The sequence below is a fragment of the Hermetia illucens genome, chromosome 1 (genome assembly GCF_905115235.1).
Source record: "Hermetia illucens chromosome 1, iHerIll2.2.curated.20191125, whole genome shotgun sequence".
NCBI classification, from domain to species: Eukaryota; Metazoa; Arthropoda; class Insecta; order Diptera; family Stratiomyidae; genus Hermetia; species Hermetia illucens.
In genome coordinates, this window is record NC_051849.1 from 26386764 (window position 1) to 26394083 (window position 7320).

The 7320-nt window shown below is 44.1% G+C and overlaps 1 protein-coding gene across 1 annotated transcript in view; it reads right to left on the minus strand.

The window, feature by feature from the left end:
• The window catches only part of LOC119646503 (semaphorin-2A-like), a 182530-nt gene extending 180940 nt beyond the window's left edge, over positions 1 to 1590 (minus strand). The window contains exon 1 of the mRNA XM_038046959.1: positions 1347 to 1590. The gene's annotated coding sequence lies outside the window, so the exon portion shown is untranslated. The remainder of the gene's footprint in view (positions 1 to 1346) is intronic.
• Between the last annotated feature and the right edge of the window lie 5730 nt (positions 1591 to 7320).

Sequence of the window (7320 nt, forward strand, 5' to 3'; positions counted from 1 at the left end):
TAGGGATGATTGCAGTAAATGTCATGAAATTTATTTGTTATTAGGGACATTACATGAATAATTGACCACAACAAGATTAGCCTGGCATTTCCATCTTATTAACAGAGAAGGGAAGGATTACCCAGAAAGCGAGTGGGAATACCAAAGGTAGGCCTTTTCCCTCAGAGGTATACTAATCAAATCATACCAGCGGCTATTACTTTGATTTCAAGGACTATCTTGAAGGCAGGGTTATTATCAAGACCCTGTTCCTCCTCTCTCAAAACACAGTCTAGCTATTTATATACCAGAGCTATTTGAAAACATCCTAACCATAAGTAGGTCATACCATATCCTTTTTCAATAATGAGCTTTCCCGCGGATTAAAACTCAAACTATTTCTTAAAAACTCAAGGAAAATATTGGGTTCTATCTCTGATAAGAACCTCCAATATTTCGATTTATTTCTACTCCCTCTCTATGATCGGGTTGTCAAAAGGCCCCAGGAAATCCTTCATCACACCTTACAGAACTCAAAAATATTTTCCCCATTGTCCTTCCACTATTTCAAGCTAAAGAATTTGACAAGTTCTTAGAGAACAAAAATATTATCGTCATCAAAATTCCTCCCCACGGCCATCATCGTCGCTTACGTCAAATGACTTTATCATCGTCATTATTATGCCAAAACTATGTATTGTAAAGCAAGAATGCAATAATGAAAATAATTCCCTTAAAATACCAACAGGCGACTTTCTGTCCTATCATCCGCAAATTGACCAAATACTCTATAAGGCCGGGACGTATCCTACAAGAAGGTGGTGTCGGTTTTCTTCAGCATTCTTCATGCCTGGTCTGTCCCAGTAAATGGTTTTATTAGAACAAAACATCCTGGAACTTCTCCTGCCATCGATCTTACCGGCTTTCGTACCCTTTCATTCACTCCCTCATACATAAGATATGACCTGGTGCCACCGCATAGCCTCGACTTGGTATCATTTTATGGCCAGCCTGGCATTAATCTTGCTTAGCAAAGAGCCTATCCTTAAAAAGTCCAGTGCAGAGAAAGTTTGAGTGCAAAAAGAGACTGAAATTTTCCAACAATCTACAAACTAACTTTGTTTAGGACATTGTGCCAGAAATATGGACCGTATGGAACTATAGAATAATCAACAAGGAACCGGGCCAAGAACGAAACAATAAAGTTGAGTTGTTTCAGCTCCAGGACCAAGTTGGGAGTGAAGACAAATGAATCCTTCGAACGTGAGCTGAACAATTTGCTGGTCAAGTCAATCTGCTACACAGGCCAACAACTAATATTCCATCATTGGAAATGAAGTCCACATTAAGGATGGGAAAACACGTACAGTATACTATCGAAGAATATAAAAATCTGGTTATATTCACTTCTTGACCACTTGCGCACAATTACTCAGCAATGGACACTTCACCAAGGAGAGCTTGAATTGCATAGAACCATTCCCATTGCACGGGTTTTTAGCTAAGCAGATTATCAAAGGGTATATGTAACTCGCGCCTCGAAACTTCAATGTGCAAAGTACGTACGAAATATACAAAGCGGGAGCTTCCAAAATCGCACGACAAAAGCCGACAACGTCCAGTCGTTCACTAAATCCGGCACTTTATCTCCAAATGGGGTAGACCTAAATTGAATTTTCCGCGCAAGTCAGCCCATAGTCGGGGTTGTACTAAAATCAAACCATTCTTGCCAGGGTAATCCCATGTACGAGAAAGGAGAAATCAGACTGGATCTGATCCTGCGCAGTCAGGAACTTCTCATCTTCTCCTGCTACAAGGCCAAGTGTGGAGAGTTGACAAAGTATTTTAGTTCTTCCAAGTTCCATATGCATGACATCTCCTCCTAAATATTCATGCATTGCTTCCTCACGCGGCCAATTCTTCCTTCCTTTCTGTGAGAAGTCCAGTAGAGATGTAGGTAACGCGAATACTATTCCCATAAAAAAAATATTTGGCTTCAATTAGAAGTCATTGTATCATATCAGAGAAGGTTGCATGTCCTTCGCCGTCAATTTGCAAAATATAGCATTTGTGCTATGGAAAGTTGCAACAATATCTTTGGATTCATACATAAAAATCCGCGTATTGCGGTAGTTCCAAAGAATACAAAGGTGACAGCTTTTCTACACTTTTGTTGCCTTTTTCAACACAAATCCTTTTCCGATCAGAAGTATTTTTCCCGATGCGTCCGCCATTCTTTTGAATCCTTTGTCAGGGTCGTAAGGAGGGAAAAGCGATCTAAGGCGAAAATCATTTTTGTTAGTTTATCTATTCCAGGCCACCGAGATAACTCCGGCTTAAGGGGAGATTCCCGATTTTCTTCCTCATCCTGCTGGACCTGATTCTTCCTTTTGACAAGTGTCAGATGAGCCTGAATGGATGGGATGTCATTATTGCATCATTGAGTTAGCGTTGTATTGGCGCTTGCATCATAAGAACCATCTCTTTTCGAGTCAATCGGTGCAGCCGTTTCTGAGAAACGTGAGTGAAACCGACAGACAAACAGACAGACACTGCCAGACCGCTCAGGACCTGCTACCACAGAAAGTATATGAAGAGCAAATCGATGTTGCTATTGTCTGTGGACAAAAGCCTCCGTCACGGCATTTGAGAAACAGACATAATTGGAAAGGCTGCCGTGTGGGTTTGCAGTAATCGAGCCTTACAGCAAGCAATGAAGCACCACGAACACGCTTCTGTAAGGATTAAGATCGATGACCTCTACATACAGCTGTTATACCGCCCCAAGTATGACAATACCAGAGTATTGTAACATGCTAGATAGACTGGGGAGAGAGTCCAAAGATCGCAACCCCAAAATTATTGAAGTCAGAAAACAAATGAAAGGGAAAAATCCTACTGGACGTTTTCTCCTGCCAAACGTCAGCCTGACTAACACCGGAAATGTAAACACTTTTAGGCCTGGAGAGCTAGGCTCCATTGTAGATGTTACTTTCGTAAGTGATTCGCTGGTCACGAGTCTACATTGGCATGTTAGCGAAGAATACACACATAGCGGCCACCAGGCGAAATATATTACTATTGATGAAGGACCCAGAACACCTGAAGAAACCAGAAACAGGTTGGTTATCAAGGGCACTTGATGAGGATACATTACTGGAGGTATTGCAGTGGAACACCGAGTTTACTAGAACGCCAATAGAAAAAGCATCGCAGCTGACCCAACAGATTCACCGAGCATGTGACGCTTCCATGCCAAGACGTGCACACTTCCGGAAGCTCGACCCGAACTACTGGTGGAACACTGAAATAGCGTAGTGTCGTCCGGAATGCTTGAACGCCAGAAGGCGGAGTCAATGCCGAAGAAATATGCCAGAGTATGAACAAAGGTACTTCGAATATAAACAGGCATGCAAAATGTTGCAGTGGGCATCACGAAAAGCGTCAAGCGACTCTGTGATGAAGCAGACTGGGATCCATGGAGAGGAGCGTACAAGTCGGTTACGTCGATAATAAAAGGCAAAAGGTCCGCTCCTATTATGCGCCTTGGATTATTGTGGCAGATAGTTTCCACATTTTTCCTCCAACATCCGGCAACAATCTCCCAAATGATACCAATGAGCGCCGAAGACATATCTCTACTAACCAAAGACGAAGTCTGAAAAGGGTCCGGAATACAGCAGTTCCCGGCATTGGTCGAATCCCCAGCAAGGCGCTGAAACTGGGAATGAGAATGTCACCAAGCATGTTCGCACTGATTTTACAGACTGCCTAAAAGAAGGGTCCTTTCCCGCAGAGTGGAAAATACAAAAGCTTGTATTGATCCCGAAAACAGGTAAGCCAATAGGTGAACCAACATCCTATAGACCTATCTGCCTTCTGAATACAATAGGCAAGGTCCACGAGCGGGTAATCTATAACCAGCTATCTTCAATAATTGATAGTGGTGGTTATTTATCAAATAGGCAGTTTGGCATCCAAAAGGCTCGGTCAACGGTTGATGATACCAAACTGCTTTTTGAACTAGTCAGAAAAGCCTACGACGAAGGAAAATACTGCGCACTGGTGACTCTTGATATCAAGAACACATTCAATTCTGGCAGATGGAACCATATCATCGAAGCGCTTATCGCAGCACAAACGCCAAATTTTTTATATTAAATATAATCTTTGATTACTTCCGACTGCGAAAGCAGGTGAGTTACGATCTGACTCGGTGCTTAATCGGTCACGGTAGATACAGGTATTACCTCTATAGACTTGGATTAGATGAATCGCCCGAATAAAGATGTTATGATCGCTGATGATAGAGGATGGCCAGGACCTGACTTCCTGCTGACTTAAACCAGCTACGAGCAGAGACACTACCTAAACTGGTGAGAATAGCGAAAAGCGGTTATACAGGTCCGCCAGCAATATAATGTGTTTTCACTTAAGTATTACGTATGCACCTGAAGTAGTAAAATGCTACGTTCTCCACCCAGACTTGTGCAGATTCATGGGAGACCATTGAAAGGCAATGGCTGTACCGGGCACTGTAAGGAAGAAATGGTTTACACCAAGGACGAAATAATGCAATGCTAGCGAAAGTATTTACTGTGGAAAACTACTTAAAAAAACAAGTTCTACGAATACAGCACTGTTAAAAACTTCTGCGGTAACCTCATTGTGGCGGGTACCTAGTATTACCAAAAAGATTTAGCGAGTCATCCAGACACAGCGAGAAGCTTTTGCGGGCAATAAGAGGGGCTGAAGGGAGTCGGAGGACATTGGGGTACAGCTAAATTTCCAAAGCCAAAAAAAAACAGAAGCTTAAAAAATCAGCAATGAGAGGACTGCAAAGTCTAGGTTCCAAACCAGGTTCACAAATGAAATACAAAAAGATGATAGCAAATATTTGGGCAGTTGTAAAGCCAAAAAATTACATCAAACGAAAGAAGCCCAAGTATACAATCGGCGTAAGAACCAGCCCAAGCTTTTTGGAAGAGAAAGGTTTCACCCCGGTCTCCGCTGGAGTCGTTTTTTGTATGGCTGCATTGTTCCATTGCTTCGGCGGGGCGTAATTTAATACCTTTTCTTTTCTCCTCTGCCTCAATTTTCGCTTCGGTCGTCAGGTTCGCCTTCACCTCACTCACACCTAATATGTCTCGCCGGATGGGGATAGGGTCGGCTTAGATCTCTTGAAAACGAAATCCTTGCAGCGGCTTCCGCATGGACTCGGGGTCGCTGGAGGTGCTATCCGCAATAGCCGACAAAGTCCACGAGGTGTATGCGCACTCCATGGTCGCAGGAGTGTCTAGAGACATACACGTCTGGAGGTGGAAGACCTTAGGTCAATTGTGACCACACTTGCGGACGCGGTCTCCAAACTGACGGCGGCGGTAGGTAGTTTGCGTTCAGGAGATAGATCTTGATCGCAGCCACGATCGAGGTCTGCTTTCCAAAATGGGCGATCGTGTGGTTGCAACCCGGGACCCTCTCTGCCCCGAAAATTTCCTGGTACCAACGTAAATTCGAAGTGCAAGCGACTAAATGCACCACCGGATGCAATTTCAATGCAGTAAAAATATAAACTCGCTGGATACCTTGGCGACGACTCAGAGTGGGCTGTTAGTGGCCTTCAGAGTAAAGCCTTAATAGACCCCGCAACCCCTTTAAGTCGTCAAGAAAGTCCACCTACTCAAGCGACACTCTTTCCATTGTTTCCGAGGACATTGCGACCATCACATTCGCGGACACGTCCCAAAATTCTGAGGTAGTTTCTCTCAGCCGGTTAGGCACGACATGCCGTACCACATTAACACTACTAGCTCCCCCATCTTCTCAAAGGTGCGTCCTCTATCACTCCAGCTAGCTGTTGCAAAGAAAGGGTTCGTTAATCTCTCCTATAGCTGCTAGTCACTTCTACTCCATATTATTTCTAAGTCAAACATCGAATGGAAGCCATGCGTGTACCTCTCCATAAATACTTTCGTTTCTCCCTTGAGGGCAGGCCGTCCACCGTGTGCATGCACCACAAGCCCTTTACTTTCGCGCTTAAACAAAAGCCCAGCAACGCGTTGCAGACACTTTGTCATGAATCTTACAGGTCACAGTTCCAGCGTGGTCGATTATACGGCAATTGGCGCAGAAAGCGCAGAAAGACAACGCAGACCTTCAGAGTCTGATGGCAAACTCTAAATACAAGTTCCCGGAGTTTCTTATCTTGAACTCAAACTCATGCTTACTCTGTGAGACCTCAGACAAGGAACCTATGCCATTTAGTGTAGCCGATTCTCTTGGATAGTCACCGGAAAATACTTCTGGCCGTCCATAAAAAAGGACGCAAACTCCTGGGCCAGACAGTGCCCCGCGGCCCTGGACAATATAGAAAAGCTGTTGGAACGCATTATATGCAAAAGGCTACTCCCAATTGTAGGGGAAGCAGGAGGCATATCCCCCCGGGCTGGTCAATCAACAGTGGATGCTATCAACGCAGTGGTCAACCTGGCAAAGGATGGAATTGCAATGTTGTTATAACCCTCGGTGTGAGTAATGCTTTCAACTCAGCGCAATACCAGCATGCAATAAGATCACTAAGCCAACGGAATGTGCCCACGTATATTCAGCTTATCATCAGGGACTATTTCTTGGATAGAAAGCTCTTTTATGATACCGATAGTTAAATATTTGGTAGCCGGCGGAATGCCTCAAAAATTGGCGCTAGGCCCATTACTCTGGAACGTGGTGTATGGCCTGCGCTATGCATCAAACCGTCGGGGCAGCCTACCCTTTAATGTTAAGTTACGCTGACGTCATTGCTGTGATTGTAGATAAACACCCGTGATGTTGTTGGCTAGAATATGGGACAATCTGATGGCTGATCAATGTATGACTTGTATAACATCAGTTAACAAGCTAGCGACGCTATATTAGCCAGCAGTCGTGCGTTGAGAGAAGTTCTAAAGTTTCCTGCGGGATAGCATATAATATAGCCATTCATCAAATATCTCAGTGTTAACATTGTCGAGGAGCACCAGTTTGAACGAAAGCTCTTAATATTAAGGCATGTAGGAAGAAATTGCCTGCAGTATATTATCTGGTCGGTAGGAGTTGCTATTTCATTCCCAACAACGTCAGATCGCGCCTACTCTTCTGGGCCCAAAACTAAACTCCCCCGCGAGGTTTCGTGGTCTGCTGAGGATATCGACGCGTTTGAGACAGTCGAAGAGCTGCTTGTTGATGGAACACTACTGACATTTCCTTAGCCATATGCACCCCTATCCCTGTTCGTCGATGCCTCAGCCAACAATGGGTGAAATAAAATGAGGCAACTGTTGAGCTTCTTTCAAACAGCTCAAC